Source organism: Dermacentor silvarum, chromosome 11, assembly GCF_013339745.2.
Source record: "Dermacentor silvarum isolate Dsil-2018 chromosome 11, BIME_Dsil_1.4, whole genome shotgun sequence".
NCBI lineage: Eukaryota > Metazoa > Arthropoda > Arachnida > Ixodida > Ixodidae > Dermacentor > Dermacentor silvarum.
The window spans coordinates 91951743-91972715 of record NC_051164.1 but is presented as its reverse complement, the minus strand read 5'-3'; the positions used below and the strand labels follow the sequence as shown (position 1 = coordinate 91972715).

The 20973-nt window shown below is 49.7% G+C and overlaps 1 protein-coding gene across 3 annotated transcripts in view; it reads right to left on the bottom strand.

The window, feature by feature from the left end:
* Window positions 1-20973, bottom strand: part of LOC119433494 (uncharacterized) — a 236057-nt gene that overhangs the window by 81876 nt on the left and 133208 nt on the right. The window contains exon 1 of one of the 3 annotated variants that reach the window (XM_037700730.2): window positions 1267-1814. The exons of the other annotated variants lie outside the window; for them this stretch is intronic. The gene's annotated coding sequence lies outside the window, so the exon portion shown is untranslated. Of the gene's footprint in view, window positions 1-1266; window positions 1815-20973 lie in introns of those variants that run through there. 3 annotated transcript variants of the gene reach the window in all.

Genomic DNA, 20973 nt, shown 5'->3' with positions numbered 1-20973 from the left:
ACGATTTCGCGTGGCTGACTATGCGTATGTACGCAGGCGCCGTCAAACTGGTGTGGCTGGCCGCCGAAACAACGTGCCTTCGCATCAGTTCCACATACTTACAGAAATTCCCGACATAGTCGGCATCGATAACTTGCACGCACGAAGCCGATTACCGAAGAGCGCGACCCAGGAGGGCTGGACTTAAGTGCGTCTGAAAACGTGGGTCCGAATTCACGAAGATCTGCGTTTGTGATGACCTATGCCACTGGCCGGCCAACTTCGCTAGTAATATGTCCAATAGCAGGATTGGCTAGCAACCGCTCTTACGGACGGTTTTGGCGTAAAAACTCTTTTTAATATATACAGGCCCTAAAGCTCATTCTTTCTCTCGCCGTACTTATTCTTGGCCATCGAATGGTGATTAACTGATTATGAAGTCGATGTTACACCGTGCGGTCGCAGTTCCCGCTGAGAGTGCCATTAAAACGGTAATAAGTCTAGCAGAATAACCTTGTTAACTTGGATTGTCTGGGGCGTACCAAAGGCACCACTAGAAGGTTCACGTGAACGTAACGTGGCGAGATCTTCGGGCAGAAACAAGAGCGATGGATGGCGTATGTAATACAGGCAGGTATTTGGCTCTCGGTGACCGCCTGTGTTGCTTCAGTAACAAACAGGAGCTGGTTTAAGTATTAGCGGACTAAGGAAGATGGCATGAATTACGGAACACAGCCTTGGCACATTTCAGTTGCGCTGCCAAACGAAATAATCTGTTCGGTCAAACATCTTTGGTTTTAGCTAGGTTATGACTCGCTGGGGGAAATCAGAAGTGTTCTAATTTCTAGATATTTACGGCACCAACAGCAAGCTAATAATATAGTAAACGCACTGACAAAAGGCGCCGCTGTCAGTTCCAAACACTGCTCTGATGTCTCCTATCTATCTGCGACGAAGAGCAGCACAGGGAGAGCTCTCTAAGCTTGTGGTTCCTTCAGCAAGACCGCAAGGAAGATTATCGCGTAAACGCTTGCCGGCGCGAAAAAAATAACAAGCAGCTCTTTCGAGGAAATCAAAGCGAATGCGTCAAGAAAGAACACTTGCCAACCGCGGCGGACGAGGAAAAACATGCAACTGGAGGAGTACAGCAGCCAAGACAAGCGTCCTTTCAAGCAGACCATACGAAGGAGTCACGGATGGCAGGGCCAACATCAACAAACACTACCCGGCGCACCGAAAGGAAGTATGGACCCCACAGCCACTCAAACACACACATTCACGACATACCTCGCTTGGGTTCGACGACGCCGGTGAAAGAGGTAGAGTAGAAGGCCGGCTGAGGTGCAAGGAGGGCCCAGGGGGAGCAGTGACGGCGCGTCGACGAAGAGGATGCCGGCGTTGGGTACTCTCGCCCCACTAGCACTCGCGCCGGCTCCTTCGTTTTGGCACGCGCGCACCCTTCGCCCCTAAACGAAGCAGCACGAAACGAAGGAGACTCGACGCTCAGAGGCTTCCCTTGCGGCGGCGATCGGGGGAGCCCGAGGTTCACCCGAGGAAACCGCGCGTCGCCGGCGGCAACAGAGACGCGAATGGAATGTCACGAAGCGTCGGCGCGCACGGACACAAGCGCACACACAGACGCACACACACAGAGGCACGGGGAGACAGAGAGAAGCCCGGGGCCGACGCCGCCACCGAGAGAAGGACGTCGATGGAGACCGGCTTCCCCGCCGCTCGATAGCCGCCTAGCAGAAGAAACCCAGCGGCAGCAAGACTGGTTCGCAGCCGCAGCCAGCCACCAGCCGAGTAGTCTCCGCGGCGCCGCAGAGAGAGCGCGCCGTTCCGACCATGCGACGCGGCGGCGCTGCCTTCCTATCACCAACGTGACGTCACGCCCGACGTCACATGCAGGTTCGTTTTCGTTGCCTACCAGCCGCTTGCGCGAGGCGACCCGACGCGGTGGTAGGTAGGCGGAGCCGACACCCTCAGGCGGAACGGAACGCGCTCCTCGCTCCAAGCAGAGAAGAAAGCTCGGCGAACAAAAACAACAAAAGGAGAAAAATGAAATAAATAAAAAGCGCGCGCAGGGCGCACGGCAGCGGCGACACCGGACTGCCGCCGAGAAACCGGCGGGAAGGAGGCGCTGCGGTCGCGCATGCTGGTAGGCAAAAGCGGCGCGCTCGCTCCCCACACGTTTTGTGCGCCAACTTCTTTGTGTTTTGCTTTAGCAAGCAGTGCTGCTCGCAGCACAACAGTGCTGCCGGCTTCCCGTTACTTTTTATGTTTTACATTTCTCATCCTCCCAGGTCTCCCCTTCCCTACAGTTGCTGTTCGGCGCTGCTTTGCAGCTTTCATCCGACAATGCGCTGCCGCGTGTACTACCGCCTTGTCACCCCCCCCCCCCCTCCCTCCCTGCCCAACCACCCACCCCACTTTCCTGCTTTGCAAGCGTCGTTTTGGGCCCTTCGAAAGGGGAGTGGAATAAAAAGCGTTTTGCCAAGAACGCCCTTCCGAGCGCCTCACGAGGCACCGCGCGCCATCAGGAAGCGAAAAAGCTTTTCCGTTCGCTCTTTATTCATTTTTTTTTTTTCAACTCCGCGACTAGTTTCATCCACCGCATTTTGTCCTAAAAGCGTAGACGGCTCCTCTTTCATCGGAGACAACAAATTTCTACGCTCGTTTTCCCAGGCGCGCTCGTAGACAAAAAGAAAAGAAGCCTCAAGAAAGCAAACTATCTGCAGCCAAGCCAAGAAGGGAAAAGAAAGGTGCCCGGGGCACAGCCTTTATTCATTTGTCCACGACACCGTGCAAAAAAAAAAAAAAAAAAACGCAAATTGCTTGCAGAGATAAAACGGCGGCAGAGACAGTCAAAAAGAAGGAATAGCGCACTGCAGTCAGGGTCGATCCTACAGCGGTGGATACTGACCGGCTCGCCAATTCCACAAGTTCCGAGGAGCTAGCCAGCTCCCCTTATTAAAACCTATCGGTTTCGTTGAGAAGTCACAAAGGACCGCCGCGCGCCATCCGTTCTTTGTGGACCTGATTCCAATAGGGTCCCTATTTGCATTCTCCTTGGCAGTAGAATTGCCGTCGTACGGCCGGGCGACAGAACAGACTGAAAAAAAAAAGAAAAAGAAAAGATACGCCAAGTGTACGCAAATAAGAGAGCGGGAGTTAGGCGGGGGCGTTGAATCGGCTACCTTTTCATGTGAAGCAGTGAAGCTCAGACACAAGTTACCTGCTGCTGCTTAAGGTCGGACGGTGAGACGACGGCAGAGTCGAAGTAAGGCGCTATATTGGGAGGACCCAATCTTGGAAGTACTGTGCAGAGCTTCGCGAAGTAAATGAAGTAGAAAGAAAGCGTGCGCGCATGCGGGCTGCAGAGATCACAAGGATATCCCCGCTCGCTATCGCAAAAGAAATCCGCAAAACACACTCGCCGCGAGTAATGCGGCGATCAATAATTCAAGACGCGCTCCGAAATTGAGCTCCAGCATGAGCGGCAGAAAGATAACTATAACGTCTTTCTTATATGCGGTGGGGGAGCCATTTGATTCGGTATGCATATTAATAACGCTCAGGCAAAACGGAACACCAATGCCGATAAAGGGAAAGAGAAAACGATGCATGATATTCTGTCAGATTTTGCTTAGTTCAGAATGAATGCCTGTGAACACATTTTCACAGAACGCTGTAAAGTCTGTCGATACATTAGTGGGCAGGAGTTCGAAAAGGTGGAGCTCCACAGAGACGGGGATGAAGGTTACACAATGCAAGGATGAGTGAAGGAAACAATCGAGAGGAAGAAATTACTTGACAAAATGGCAGCAGAATTTAGATTGTCCAGAGTGCTCCGGAAGACTTAAACGTGCAACTGCTATAGAGTATATATCAGTAAAGATGAAAACAAAAATGCTCGGAATATCGCTTCAAGTATCATTTACAAGAGAGAGAGAATAAGCCGGTGGTAAAGATGCGCCGCTTGCAGTAAATCAAAACAGTCAAGATTAGAACTCCCACGATACGGTCGATCGATGAACATGTGCGCGTGTACGCATGCACACATACACACAAAAAAAAAACAATTTAGTCTTTGCAGCATTATGGTTTTCATTAAGAGAATAGGGAATGTAATGTCAAAACTCTATGCAGAATGTGGCAGCTTACACACTCTTATACCATGCCCAGAAGACAAAATATCATAAACCATAGTAGAGGAGTAAAAGAATGAGTATAACCAGGGAAGGCTTACAACAGGCTACTTCATAACGAAGACACGAAATTTTGTCATACCCACATCATGAGGGAGGTGTTGGTAAGGGTACAATATTCTCTCGTTCAAGCAAGGCTTCCTTCACGCGTTCGCATTGTCCGCTAACTTACCCCTGAGCAAGACTAACCTAACCTGAGTATAAGCAGAAGCACAACTGCGACCCAGAGGCTGAGGGTGAAATTTGTATACTAAATGTGTACTATATACTGGACTTCTATGAGGGCGGGTAAAGGAACTAAAGTGAAACCTCGATTTATCGAAACCTGGTCAGACGATATTTGCGATTTAACGAAGTGTTCGCAATTCCCCGCCACATATTCATGGGGCCCAATGGTTTTTTTTTTTTTTTTTTTTTTTCTCTCGCCGCAGCGAAGTGAGCTTAACGGCTCGCCCAATTTAACAAAGTTTCTTGGAGAAATGCGGATATGTCCGATTTCAGTTCACGTCATGGATGCCACTGATTTATGTCAGGAGGGCTGGCCGCTCCCTTTATATAACCCGATACACGCTCAACGGATTACGATAAATGCGTGCACAGAAAAAAAAAACAGATTTCTTGAATAAAATCACGTTTTTCGTATGTTTTCGGTTTAACGATTTTTAAGATTACACCAACTAATACTATAGGGTCCTACAACTTCGTTAAATGAAGATTCAACTGTGTACCTGCGATCAGGGTTATACGGGAGTCTCCTACCGTATCCTGGTGATTCGTAAGTATACTAGTCGACGGAGTCGGGTAACCTTTTCTCCATCCTCTTCTGCACGCAGCCCCCTGGTGATCGATGTCAGCAAACGGGTGGCTCCGTCGGAGCGCAGTACGCTGAGTAATGGAGCGGGTTATTCGCAACGATGGGCCTTATTCCATAAAGCGGAATGCAGCTCGAGCATGTAATTTCTCTTCAGCGTCCCGCGTGCACGTCTTTTGAACCCGTGGTTCCTCGCTTCCCGATTACGCTCCAGCAACGCGGCTGGGATACGGGCCGAGCCTCTCCGCGCTGAGGTAATTGACTAACGGGATTTGAATACCCCCGGGGTCCGACGCATCGCACCCTTCCACCGAGCAGGCCGGGAAGAAAGGGGAGTGCATAAACCATCGGGGAAATGATTTCCCAGAGGGCGCGCCAGGGCGAGTTACATGTGAACTGGTCCTGCTCGATTTTGCGCACGTTCTCTATAACTTGGGCTGGCCTTCCTTTACACTTCCTTTCCCATTACCCTGGCCTCGCAATACGCGCACTCTTGTTCCCATTGTGTGCCATCATGCTCACGTTACATGGCGGTTTCGAGTCCCGCGTTGATTTTAGTGCAGAGCTTTCTCTTTCTATACACTTTCTGCAGCAAACAGATCCATGCACATTTGGGAGCATCAAGTACCGCACACTTATTATTATTTTTTTTTTTCATTCATTCCTGTATCTGTTTCTCTCTTTTTCATCCGCTTGCGTCCCGACGTGACGTATGTATAATGTACAGTATCGTAAAATATCACACCGTACCGTCCTGTTACATCACGTGACGACGGTGGCGTAGTATCTACGAAGTATTGCTCGGCGCTCGCATTTCGACGGGGGCGAAATGAAAAAACGCCGGTGTACCATGGTTTGGGTTGCACGCTATGTAAGGAACCCCAGATCGTCAAAATCAATCCAAAGCCTACAGCATCTCGCATAGCCCTAGTCTTGAATTGGGATGTTAAACTCAATCAATCAATCTTTAATTCAGATAACGTCGCTTAATGTCATGTACTGCAATGACCAATCGATCTTCCAGTATACTATTGCACCACTGCCCGCCTTAGGTATACTCAGGCCTTCATTAGTCAAATCTCGCAAACTTATAACTATACATGCAGTCGTCCCGCTACAGGCGCTAGCATGCTACAATTAGCGCCGCGTCCCTTCACAATCGGCGTAAATTCGCAAATTTGTTCCATATACTGTAGACATGGCAAGTTGCATTTTTCACTGAGCGCTGCCTGCGCCTTGTATGTCGCAATGCATCAATGCGCGCGGCGAAAACACGTTTGGTAAAAGCGAATGACTATATACAGGCGCTCGTATTCGAAGCAAGAATGATCAGAGCTGAATAGATTACAGGGTCAATCAAGTCATTCCTGCAATATATAAATATTTTAAAGCCAATGCTTTACGAAGGACGTCGAGCCGAGTTTCGCCGTCGCCAGTAATTTGACTTTCATTTGACCACAGCTGCGCCGTAGCCGTGGCAACGCATCACGTGACTCACCGCACGCCTGGCTAAAATACCCCCCCCCCCCCCCCCCACACACACACACACACACACACACACACACACACACACACACACACACACACACACACACATTCAGCGCTTTTACCGTCGTCTCTTGCCGTTGCGTCTCTCGGCGTCGTCGGTGACGGCGGCGAGATCTCTGGTGTGTCCTGAGCACGGCATTCCGCCTTGGCGCCTCCCTCAGCGTCGACGCTGAGCGACGCCGGGTGACGCAACGCCAGAAAACGCAGGGATAACTCTGAATGTGGGGTGGCCTTAAGAGGAGCGCCGCGCTCGCCTAGTCAGTGCCGGGCCATAGACCGGGCCGTCTTCAGTGAGCATTGCGCGGGAGCGGGAGGCTTTGAGCCGTCGTCGGCAAGCGGCGTCTGACCACCCCGCGAATATCGCCCGGCGAGCTGCTTCACTGGAGAGGGTCCGGAATGCCAAGCGCGCGAAGCTATAGCGTCGGAGACTGAGGAAGAGCGAGCCGTTCGGCTCGCAAAACGCCGGAAGCGGGGCCACAACATTGGTTAAGCTAATCAAAGATTAACCAAGTGAAACCAAGATTTAACCAGGCTAAACCAACCTTTCGCTTTGCATATCCAGGGTTAGCTGAGCTAAGCCGCAGCCATTTTTTTAAATACCGGCGCCGGGAAAGAAAAAGCGCCGCGATGTCCTTTAACCTTTTCTGTTAACGACGAAATTAAAAATGAACTTAAAGAACGGGAGCATGCGGGCTTTTTGTAACGTGGAAACTGATACGGCGCGATAAACAGGGACACGTAGAAGAGAATAGTCAACACAACTTCATGCTCCAGCACACCGCGAACTGATGATCGAAACACGACGCAGAGCAGAAAGACGGCATGCCTATATAGCTGCGTTTACTTTCACATCACAAGCCCACCCCCCGAGCTATTCTACATGTTTATAAAGAGCTAACCCGCACACTCGCTGCTGAGCTAAGAAAATAAAAACAAATTCCATTAAAAATAGAAAACGTGCTCTTGCAGAGCTATACACGCTTAACTGCGCGATACGAAATCCTGATCGATGTTCCCGCTGCAACGTGTTCCTATATACGAGCCCGGTATCGTGCATTTGCATCCCTTTCATGGGTATACACTCTCCGTGCCTTTGATCTGCGGGGTTTGCACCCGATCAAACGCGTCAGGCGGCGATGATCCGTCCCTGCGACACCAGCGCATCCGACGGGGAGTTCTATACCATGCGGCCTGTGCTTGATCCTATACAGAGCCGTGCTCGACAGTAATTCTTTCATTTAATTATTCACGCGGAATATAAATCGCGGACAGCTCAAATAAAAAGCGAAACGATCTCACCCGCCAACCCTCCTTTCTCACTCTCTCGTATTTCTATATACTTGCACAGCCACCATCCGGTCCTCTGTTCCGTGTATGAGAGAAATATATAGGGTTCAGAGACGGGCCGCGCAACGATGGTAGTATAATGCGCAGTGGGAATAATACTATATAGGGGGAGAATAGGCTCTGGGAAGTATACTCGACGTGGGAATAAGCGGCGATAATAGGCCGACGGGATCTCAAAGCACGATGTTTGATTACTTTTAGAAAGTACTCACTCACTTGCGTCTCTCGCACAGCTACAACCGTTACCTCTTCTTCTTCTTTTTTTCTTTTTTGCCGTTACTGCATGGTGACACACACGCCAGTTTTGAGATGCGCGCGACGCCACGAACACGCACCAAGTCAGTGCGCGCATCTCTCGAGACGTACACAAACGGCCATACACACACGTGCACCAACTGCGTCGACATGCGCGCACGCACGCACGCACGCACGCGCACACACACACACACACACACACACACACACACACACACACACACACACACACACACACACACACACACACACACACACACACACACACACACACACACACACACACACACACACACGGTTACACTACAGTGCCTAGAATATATAGTTACACGTTCGAAATATAAGTTTGCACGAGCGCAGACATGGCCATGACGCATGCGCACTACACTGACCCGCGTTCGCAGACGCACATCAAAGCCGCGCACGCACTTGCACGAATACACAGGCGCGCATTTGCAGATATGCAGGCTTGTATGCACACATGGACACTTATACATTTACATGAAGCTCAGAAAAACCACACGCGCGCAAAAGCTGCAAATACGCGCAAGGACGCTATAGCACTTGTCCGTCTTCTCCTGGCGCATAGACGCTTCGCACACTCTTCACGCGTTTGGCCACTGCAACCACCTCTATACAGTCTGTCTGCTGCCGGGGACGCGCATGCTTTTTTAACGCCGGGGCAGCACGGGACGAAGAGCGCAGACGCGAAGCGTTCGCGGTTGGTCTATAGACCATTCACACTAAGCAGCAGCAGCAGCAGCTACCGCCGCGGGTATGCGGGCTTGTCGCAGCCGCCGCTCTGCCTGCACCATAGTCGTGGTCGAGGTACGGCGAGAAATTGCGCAACATTTTCGTACGCCGGTGCGGGCGCGACGCATAATCGAGCGCCTTAGCATAATGGCGTGCCGCGCGACACTCGAACGAACAGCGAGCGTTTCGTCAGAGCCATCATATTATTCCCGCGCGCGCGCCTTATGAAGCAATTATAGCGCGCCGCTTATATACATATAGCGCCATTCCGGCGACCCGCATTTGTACGCACATTTATGCATGCGCGCACACGCGCGCGTGCTCATCGAAGCACTGATAAGTTATACGGAAACATGCACGGGCTGTAAGCCTCCTCGTCCAGTCGCGCACAGCGAGAGCTCCAAATTTACCTCAGCGTCACGAGAGAGCGTATGTATATAGAAACATCGAGAGCGATGAAACCTACATTCCTGCAGAAATTAGGGTCCAACAACTTTTGATATAAACAAGATGACACGTAAAGATGGAGCCTTGCAATAATAGCGGTCGAAGAAAGGAATGTCGCTGGAGCGCAGCGTTTCGACAAGGGGACGCAACTGCGTAAAAACAGGGCAGTTGTTGCCGTGAGGAAGCCGATCCTTTAGTCCGTTTGTCGAAACATCCGCTGCGGTGACGTACAACCCTTGTTCAACCATTGTTATTCAACTTTTAATGTAGGCATACACAGGAGCCCGGCATACTGCGCGCCTTCACTCTGCTTGACTGAGCTCACAAGCGAGAAACGTTTCTTGAGGCTTATTAGTAACTCACGCGTATATAGCAAATCGGTCACACTAACCACAAGAGGAGGCTTGCATAGCGAGCCAGGAAAGACGCAACAACGAAAGGCGTGTGGCGAGGTCGCCTACCAAACGAGCTAGCCAGAGAGGCCACTAATTTTTACAGCATTTGCGAGGAACATATTTGATAACTGTCCATTAATAAAATGAATAATTTATAAAGTGTTACGTGCCAAAACCACGATCTGATTATGAGGTGTCCCCACTAAGGCTCCGGATTATTTTCGACCTCCTGGGGTTCTATAACGAGCACCCAATGCACAGTACACGGGCGTTTTTGCATTTCGCCCCCACCGAAATGCGGCCGCCGCGGTCGGGATTTGATCCGGCGACATGATGCTTAGCAGCACATGCAACGCCAAAGCCACTCAGCAGCCACGGCAGGTACTGTCCATCGGTAAAGATGGACTACGGAGTATTCTAAAGGAACCAAATACTGAACTTAGTAAGTTTTGAGAACTGTTTACCATACGTCACACAAGAGCAGAGTCAACGTATTGGCAAAGGAGAGCCCGTCTAAGTAAAATTGCACCATTCACTGTGTAAGTGTAACCAATACCCGAATACGGAAAAGAGAAATAATAATGAAACCTGGGAGTCGGGGTACAAACCGCGTGCCGTCTCTCCCCGCCCAATAACTGGTGCAGGAACGCGGAAGTCAGAGGAACACAAAAGGTTCTCGCACGCGCGTATACGAAAGCACACGTACATATACAATACGAGTAAGAATGAAATAAACACGGGAGCAAGCGTACATCTGGCACATTGATTAACGAGTCGGCAGCCGCAGATGCGAAAATACTATATTACGTACAGGCGTCTAGCCGAGCACCGCACGTATACAGTATACGCAAAACACGTCGCACGTACGCGTTTCGGGCCGATCGGGAGAGTGAGCGTCGTGATCTCACCGCACGTGCGTGCGGCGTGCATGCAACAGAGCAGCGCCAGTGTGGCCAATATACCCAGCCCCTACGCGCGTAAGCTACACAATGCAGGCCGCAAACAAACGCACGCGACGCGCACGCCGGACGGCCAACGTTCGCTCGCCGTCACGCCAATAGTACGCCTCGCGTCCCGCTAGACGGCGCGGCTGTCGCATGTCGCGTTCCCCTCCGCGCATGCAGCGCACCTATTATAAGCCGCTCGGCGGGCAGCTTTCATTTCCTGTCTCCACTGGAGCGTTCATTTGTCATAGAGAGAAGGCGTCGCGCTGGGGAAACCGCGGCTTTTATAGAATAAAGCCGCACGATCCATCCGCGCGGCTCGCGCCCTGTACCACGCGTGTGAGAATTCCCCCGGCCTGTCTTGTTCCAGAGAGAGAGTCTCACTTACGGCGTTCACGCCGCGACTGCCAGGTCATTTTTCTTGCAGCGCGGTAATATGTAGTGACAACCGCACGAAGCTGTGCAGCGTGTTGCTGTTATTGTTGTTTTCCACTGGAGCCGTACTCTTGATGCATCGCTTTCGCGGATGTATCTCTAAGCGTGCGTTGATTGGCTGAGGCACTGCCCGGGTGCCTGTCGCTCCAGTGAGGCATCAATCCGGATATTTAATTAAATTATGGGGTTTTACGTGTCAAAACCACGATCTGATTATGAGGCACGCCGTAGTGGGGGACTCCGGAATTTTGGACCACCAGGGGTTCTTTAACGTGCACCTAAATCTAAGTACACGGGTGTTTTCGCATTTCGTCCCCATCGAAATGCGGCCGCCGTGGCCGGGATTCGATCCCGCGACCTCGTGCTCAGCAGCCCAACACCATAGCCATCCGGATATTTCGCGTTGCCGAAAGTAATCGAGAATAAGGACTCAGTTCATGCACTTTGCAACGTAATCCAAATAGAGACACCGAAGCTCACGGTGTATCAGTGTCCCTGTGTAGCATACACGGGGACGGTACGCTGAAGTAGTGGTCCTCTTCGATTATCCGTTTCTGACAGTCACGGACTGTCCGAGCCGGTGCTTTCAGCCAATGAGCGTTGCGTATGCAGCATCTCGGACATTCATCTCGGACATTCCGCGACTGTCAGGGACGGATAATAGAAGAGGCCCAGTGACTTTACGCTCAAGGAGACACAAGCGCCACCTGCACAGCGTTGATGCCGCCAGACGAAAACTAGCAGTTTTACAAATAAGATGCTTCAGCTTTGCCGCGTTTCCGTAAAATCCTGTGTGCATTATTGTGGGAATCATTTGCCTTGAACGAGTTCCGTTTTGTCGGCCGGAAATTTGAATTGAATTCTCGGGGTTTTACGGTGCCAAAACAACGATTTGATTATGAGGCACGCCGTGGCGGGGGACTCTGGATTAATTTTGACCCCCAGGAGATCTTCCGTGTGCCCCCAACGCACGGGACACGGGCGTTATTGCATTTCGTCCCCATCGAAATGCAGCCACGCCACGGCCGGGATTCGATCCCGCGACCTCGTGCTTAGCAGCGCAACATCATAGCCGCTAAGTCAGCGCGGCGGTTTCGCCGGTGGGAAATAATTACCGTATACCACCAAGTAGGCGTCTTTGCATACGGCCATACCGACACAGTAAACAAGTCTCCAACAACAATAAACAAATGCAGATACATAATAGACCAAAGCGTTAATGAGATACAAATCTTAAAGCGCCGCCGCTGGAGCCTTCGCTTGTCCTTTGCGATTCTCCTATACTAGCCGTTTAATAGGCGGATAAGAAGTGACGTTTGCTAACACTCTTCCAAATGTGTAAACTTTGTTCTGTTCAGGAGAAATTTCACGTCCAGCTACACGTGTAAGCACAAGGGTAAGCTGGATGCTTAGCAATGGCGGCTCTGCCACGAAGCGACCATGGCTGGGGTTCCCCAGCTGACCATTAGCAGCACCTGTAGCTGATTTCTTAAGACGTGCCTTGACTCTACCTTTACTGTCGCTCTCTGCCTCTTGTGCAATAACTAATCCGGGAATTGTGAGAAGAGCGAAACAACAGCTACAACGAGAAATCATTTCCTATTCGGTGGTATTCCATGTTTATATCGTGCTTTCGGAAATTTCAGGAAGAACCGAGAGCTGCAAAGAAATGTTCAATCCCACTACAATACCACGTGCGCTGGGAGGCTCCTCTGGGGATGCTTGCGGACAACAACAGACAACTGATTTGTATTAGGAAATGATCACTTAATTTTATTTAATCTGCAGGATATGTGGCCATGGCGTTGGTGCAATGCGGACAACGTTTTAAAGTGCGTCGTTTCGTAATATGCTTAACACAAGCGCTCAAAAGAAAAGCTTCTCTGGAAAGTATGCAAGGTCGCAGACGTCTGTATTTTTCAATTTGTTGGTTTTCGTTTTCGAGGAGGCAGTGCCATAATTCGTAAGCTTTCAACTTAGCGCATACTCCTTCTTCAATAGGCTAAAACAAACAAACCGCTGAGAAGGCACAGTATATAAAACTTGCCTCGCCGAACCCACATACTCGAGGTACTTAGGTATCACACGCGCCATCTTCCTCCACTAACGTTCGTGACGCAACGGAGACTCACCCATGATTGAGTCCAGATACGCCCGGCCGTTCATCATCGCCTATCGAGAATGTCTGACAAGAGATTTTATATACGCTATAGCCAGCAGGCAGCAAGCGGCCGAAGCTGGGAAACGTTGTCGTCGACTACGACGGCGAATTCGGGCCATAAGCCGAAACGGGAGCCCTTCGCTTCCGCTAACACACTCGCCTATCGCGCTATCAGCGGGACCCGAATCATCAGTCAGCGCAAAATCAGGGCGCGACGAAAGCGGACGTTTTCTTCGCCTCTCGCGAGAGAGCCCGTAGTGAAGAGCCTTGTCTGCAGCTGGTATAAAAATGCCATTGTACAGCCACAACAACAAGGAGAAACAGCGTTAAAGAAACTCAAAGAGAAAAATGGTGAGCGGGTGTCGGAGAATCCCGCTACATAGGGCGAAGAAGAAGAAGAAGAAGAAAGGCGTCCGCCGCCGCCGCTTAGTTCTCGGAACGGAAGGAACGGCGGCTGGAACCGAGAACGCGGGCAGAGAGAGACACGAACCAGACGCGCGCGTCGAGACCGAACGCTGCAGGCGGCGCTCAGAGCGCGAGCGCTATCTGGCCGCTAGTACAAACACGGGGCTCGCTCGCTATAGCCCGCCCGCGGCCAAGCCACGCGCCGCGCGCTAGCCGCCATGTCTATAAACGGTCGTGCAGTGTGAGAGAGCGCATGAAGCTTCGCCCGTTCGCCGAACAACTTTCACAGCCGGCGCGACGCGGCCAGGAACTAAACTGCCTTCCTTCCGACCGGGAGGCCTCCGCAAGCAGGCTTCAACCCTGGCTTGCACCCCCCCCCCCTCCAATAATGCCTCGGACTTATTACTGTCGACGCATGAAACAGCAACGCGAGCAACGGAAACGCGAACACTTAGCACACAGGCAGGAGTACGAAATCTTTTTTATTCGTTATAATAACGAGGCAGAAAGATTGCTCGATAGCATGGTAAGATTGATTGATTGATTGATTGATTGATTGATTGATTGATAAAGCTTCCAACAACGTCCCAAAACAATGAGACGTCATATATAGTGGAGAACTCCAAATTAACTTTGGCCATATACCTAAGGATTGTTTCTCTCTCTCTCTCTCTTCTTCATCCTATTTCGCCGCCACCCCCCTCACACTCCCCATGGGAGGAAATCGTACCCTCCACCTCGAGCACAGTAACAGGACGCCAGCTACCGCAAGTGATGGATATTTTTCAAAAATATTATAAAGTACTTTTTTTTTTCGCTGGACAGTTCTCTTGCAAAACAAACGTGATCTAGAGAAAACACGGGGAATGCGGGAGACGGAAATTCAAGACGATGAGCAACACGAGAGCAGGAGCCAACGTTTCGACAAGTGGACTTGTGCTCTTCTCGCTCGGCACAGTAAATATATAGGTACGGCTCTTCTAAAACGGAGAGAGGGTGCGTTGACTGTGTGAGTGTGACAAAGCCATCACAAAACAATTTGTTGAGTTAACGTAAAATATAAACGTGCTGCACAAGATGCACAAGAAAACTACTGTCCGCGAGTTATGACGCCAAAACATGAACTGACGTTAACAGCAGCTATCGCTCTAAAATGCGCAGCGCAGCAACAAGTTACAGCTGACTTCAGGCCGTGCACGCTCTGCGCGTCACACCAAGGGTGCGTTCCGCGAAAGCATCTATATAGAGCCACGATGATATAATTTTCCAAGAACTTGACGAGCGATCAAACCACGCGCTAATCTCTCCGCGAAATGCTGCTGCGGTGTTAAACAATATTAGCTTACACACATTGCGCGAGGCCAGTTTTCTCAACCAGCGGCGATTAATTAAGCACTCCAGTATTACATAACACGGATTTACAGAAGGGGCAAAACATAAAAAGCGCCAAGATTTTATAAATTAAATGGGGTCTCACGTGCCAAAAACACGTAACTGTTCATACAGGGCACGCCTTATATATATATATATATATAGTGTGTGTGTGTGTGTGTGTGTGTGTGTGTGTGTGTGTGTGTGTGTGTGTGTGTGTGTGTGTGTGTGTGTGTGTGTGTGTGGGGGGTATACTCCGGATTGATTTTGCCGACCTATAGGGAATTCTTTGACGCACCACCAAATTACCGCGTGTACACGACCGTTTTCACGTTCCGCCTCCACCAGAATGCATGCGGCCAACACAGCAGTGAACGAACCCGCGACCTCGCGGCTGGATCAGCAGCGCATGCGCCGTAGCCACAGCGCTGCCGCGGCGGCTTAAAGAGGTGCTCTAAATAAACACTTGGACAATGCTTTTTATGTGACAACGCGAGTGCCATGCATGGTGACGCATTCCAAAGAGAGAAAGGAAGAGAGAAAGAACGAAATAAAGAAAGAAAGGAAGGAGAAAGAAAAAGAAAGGAATGAAGGAAGGGAGAAAGAGAGATAAAAGGGAGAGACAGAAAAAGAGACAGAGAGAGGAAGAACGAAAGAACGAACAAAAGAGAAAGAAATGAAGAGATAAAGAACGAAAGAGAGAAAGAAAACAAGGAAGAAAGGGAATGAGAGAGAGAGAGAGAAAGGAAGGGAGAAAGAGAGGAAGAAAGAAAGAAAGAGAAAAGCACAAGCGCGCTAAGCAGGATTAAAGACACTCCGCACGGACAACACCGCCTCCACGTGGGGCGGAAAGTGACCGTTAATCATGCGCAGGAACATCGTTCAGCGCGCGCACGCACACGTGCGGCGTCGGTAATCCCCGTAACATCGGCGCGCGGCCCAATTACCGGTCGCCCCCGAACGTATTCACGACCAATTTGATGAATGATCGACGGCGCAGCACCTATATATAGACGCGAGACACGCCCACCGCGACGTGGCTGGATATACATCCATAAAGCGCCGCCGCCGTCGCGATGCCGATATAAACGCCTCCGCGCTAGTATTATTATTATTATTATTATTATTATTATTATTATTATTATTATTATTATTATTATTATTATTATTATTATTATTATAGGCAGCAATGAATGACAGCGGCGGATCACGTCATCACCGCCAATATGCGTGCAACGGAAAAAAGAAGAAGCGTGGCGACTCTGGGAACGATTTTGGTACACCATTACTCATTTCATCGGGCGCATAAAATAAGATAAATGTTTTTAGCGAAAAAAAATAAGTAAGTAAATAAATAAATTTGAAAATGACAGTCACTTTAGCATACGCCAGAGAGGGTGAAGGCGAAAGCCTGTACGCTCAGGAGACACTATAGATTCGAATGCGTTGTTACTTCTAATTACTTGTTTTCTTTTTCAACCAAAGGTCGCGGCTTCGAGTGCCCTAATGACGCTACCTTAATTAATCTTGCCCTAATTAACAGCGAAGGCCCTGGGTTCGAGTGCCTGAATTAACTCTATCTTAACACGATGACGACGGTGACCCGCGCACCATCAAAATTATTGCGCGAGCGTTGCTTGGTTTCTCATAGCAGACGATGACGACCGCTGACCCGCATACGATCACAATTTTTGCTTGAGACACGATGCCGGGTCGGTGTAGTAAGTCAATTACTACACCGCGCGAGTCGTCATCGTGTACCATTTCTTCGAAAACGTGCCGTGTATACAGTGCTCTTGTACTTTGTATATGTTATCGTCTTAGTGGAATTGTGCCGTCATTGTAACTCACTGTTCGTATCGTATTTTTGTTGCAATCAACTTTTTCTAAATACGAGTTCGCTTCGACGACACGGTTTTCGCTCAAGGACGTTGAAGGTCGACTGAACGATGTGACATATAAGGCATTTGGTAGTGAAGAGGACCCAATAAAGAAATGCGCAGTGCTCAGAATCGCAGGCCGATGATATATTAACACTTGTGAGGCTAGCACACTCCTTATTAACGCGTACAGCACACACGGGTACGCACGCTGCTCTTTACCAACGCAATGATATCCAAAGAGGGCTACAGTGGTGTGGCAGTGTCGGTCGGAACCCAACCCGGCCGCGCGCGGCACTATGTGCGACAAAACACGCCGCCCGACGGGCGCCGTCAATCTAGCTTAGTTTCCAATTAGGTCGCCAACGGTAGCCCGCACGCTTTCACATGCAGGCCGTGACAGGACTTTAAATATCCTAAACAGGCGGGGGGGAGCGTGCTTACGAACGTCACCTTAGGTTATATGTACGAACAGGACGACATATGGAAACATGTACGCTACGTACGTCGCATTCGGAGTCGCGGGCTATGTGCATACCTATATGCGAGGGCTTGGATCGCATGACATGAAGGCCGAGGTAGATTTCCATGCGCTAATGACTCCATGATTCCGTGCGACGCGTAATGAGCATGTATATACGTGACATGAGACGCGGTAAATGCGAGCTATATAATGGGGTATACATGAGACGCATCGCGTGCGAGTTACAAACATGCGCACGCGCGCTTTGCACGTGTGAGATGCAGGCGTGTGTGCATGTTTTGATGTACACGCGTTTCATTATGACGAGCGCACGCTTATTAGGACGCGAATAAACGAACGTTTCCTATTACGCACAAGGTCGAAACATATACGTACAAACAGGCGCTGCCACCGTAGATTTCAACTCCGACACATTTGCGCTGGGCCGGAAGCCTGTACGTCGTCGTATGAAAAGGCACTTTGTATAGGATCAGCGAGTAAACGTGGAATTATGACAGCGGACCCATCTACAGGGACAGACTCCACAGTAAGGAGGTGTGAGTTACAGAGAGGAGAGGAAGGGACGCGCGGACGCACAAAGCTGTATGTCTGCCTCGTAGAGATCTGTGTGTGTTCTAGAATGGCGGTTGACGATAAAATATCGCATGCGTGATGACAGGTGGGCGAATTTTTCGCGGATTGCCAACGTTACACTCTAAACAAGGTAGGACAGGTTTACCACAGGCAACGCTCTGATAGTATATATATATATATATATATATATATATATATATATATATATATTGCACTGCACCGCGACTGCCAAGCTGTGTATAGGCGAAAGACCTGTTCATCAGGCGAAATAGCCATAAGATGTGTTATGTTATAGACTGACCAAGTTTTCTCCTGGTGATCGATAACTATCTTCTCATCGCCGTAACAGCATCGCTCACTTTTGATTGATCGATCGATCGTATTTCACGTCGCAAACTCGGGCTACAACAGAAACCGTAGAGGCGAGCTGCATGCGGATCAATCTCGACCACCTTCCGTTTCTTTAACGTGCATCCAAATATTTATACAAAAGCATATTTTGAGCATTTCGCCTCCATGACAATGCGGCCATCGCGTAAGTCTAACCCGCGACATCGTGCTCAGTAGCAGAATGGCACGTTCCCTCAGCCACCACGACAGGGTATCCCTCTCACAGCCTTTCCTGCCTCGTATGACGGCTTCCTCCTGCTTAGTAATCAAGTGAGCGACAATAAAGTTAATTTCTTTCTGTGTCTCCCTCTCCGTATGGCAATCCTATATGGTTCCAGGATCTCATGTGAAAAAAAATAAATAAAAAAAATGTGCCCATCTAAGTGCCTGAAGCTGCCCGAAACGTGAAATACGATATAGGGGGCACACTTTAGTTGGAACTCGCGTTCCCCTGCACCAACAGCTTCCGCATAAACCACCATGTTTTTAACGTGTCTTCGTCAGTTTTCAGCGAGTGTACACATGAAACTCCATTTTTTACAAATTTCCCGGTCCTATCACTCTAAACCGTGTCGTACGGGCATTTTACACAAAGGCTATCAAATCCCCTGCCTTCGAAAAGTTGGTTTTCCTCGATTTCTTTTTCGCTCACTAGTTACAGGTGTATAAATTAACTCGGGCATCGTCTAAGCACAGACCATAGCAGAAAGATTCCCTTTGCCTGTCTTTATCGCGCACTATGGCTCACTGGAAGTTCGCGCGTTCCTTAAAAGCACGGGAACTATTGGAAGGACACGGGATCCGAGCCTGCGCTGTGTACTGTAAAACGGAAAGCTGCATTCACCGGCAGATATGACCTTCCCGATTTGACCAGCTTCCCGAGAATCCAGGGGCCCTGACGCACACGCGCGCACTGTGACATCTGACCTCGCATCTGCACACAACAGCCAACTACACCAGGAGAAAAGTCCCACCTTCGAACTGAGCAGCAGCAGCAAAGTAAAAAAAGAACGCTAACGTTGAACAAGTTACGGGAAACCGGAACTTCGCAGAGAACGCCACATTTAGAATGACTGGAGCCCGGCGAAGTTTCAGATTCACGTACACGGCACGCGCGGTTTTGCAGCGGCATATATCGTTGTATAAGGATAAACGCTTCCACGCTCATCAACCCCCATTAATTCGATCTCGTACAGAGAAAGGCCACGTCCATTAAGCGAAACATGACCCATAACTTCCCCGTGCAGTGTTCGATGAAAACGCGAAGTCCACATGCATCAAAGCAACGCAGTTCCTTTAATGCATATCCCTCGAAGCTTCCGAACAAGCGCGCAGGCGCCGCCTATATGCCGTCACATTATCTTCAGTCTCCATGCCCATAATTAGGCCTTTCATACGCACACTTCGACGCGTCTTTTCTATCTTTTTTTTTTTTTTAGCTTCTCCGCGTGTTTTGTATGTCTGGTACCAACCAATGAGGAAACCTAAAAGAGTGATGCGGGGAATGTAAACATCCATTAGAGCCGCAGCCAACGAAAAGGACTTCTGAAGTTCAAAGGCGACGCAAACATGGTCACGGTCACACTTCAGAACACGTGTACACCCAGTAAAATAATTTACACCATTAAAAGCATTAAAAGCGAACAAGGGTGTAAATTTGTCTAAATTAACACCCTTACTACACCCTGGTGGTGTACGGGTGCGTTTAAAGGGTGTAACAGTATGCGTTATAGGCACATTTACACCCTTACATGCGTTGAAGGGTGTAACTTAGTTTACAGTGCATAGCAGTGCATATTGTATGTATAGGAAGCACTTCACATACTGCACAGGCGTGCACATAGTAGCCGCATACTTGAATCATGGATGTAAGCAAATAACGTTACCAACAAGCCACTCAGAAATTGGAAAACACGAAAACCCAGCAGAACCCATCAATCGATGATCAGTTGTGTCAATCCCATAGATTTAAAATAATTACTAATCGCTACATTCAACTGGTCATTTCAGAGCGCTCCAATACTCGTATAAAAACAACGATCAAGCTGTAATACACAAACAAATGACTTTGGTACCGTGATACCGGCATTGTTAGAAGTATAGGAGCGTGCTTTACTGCCGCCATAAATCTCTGCTTTGCAATGCTAGACAACCTTTTGTAGGAGCTGGGAGTCGTGGCCTCGGAGTCCGACGTCAAACTGAGGGTCAGTTTCTAGCCTGCGCCACCGGTGCGTCTCGTAATGGGTAGCTGGCCTACGCTACCGAGGCGTCACACGGAGGCCAAGCGGGCCCACGCCGTCGTCCGCGCTGACTTGACGAGGGGTTGCTTCGTTCGTGAAGAGTACGAGGTCGAGAGGTAGGGGACACTGAACAGGGGGTTTATTTACATGGATGAGGCAAACTTATTTACAGAACAAGGGGATCATCATCGTACTGGTCGGTGTACGGAGCGCAGTACATCGTAGCATGTCAGCGCTACTGATCTCAACAGACTACATCGTTCTGAGAGAGCACCAGCTACATCTCATAGCAGAGGGGAGAGCACTGGCTTGCTCTAGCCTTCCTCCAACCGGAGCGTCCAAAG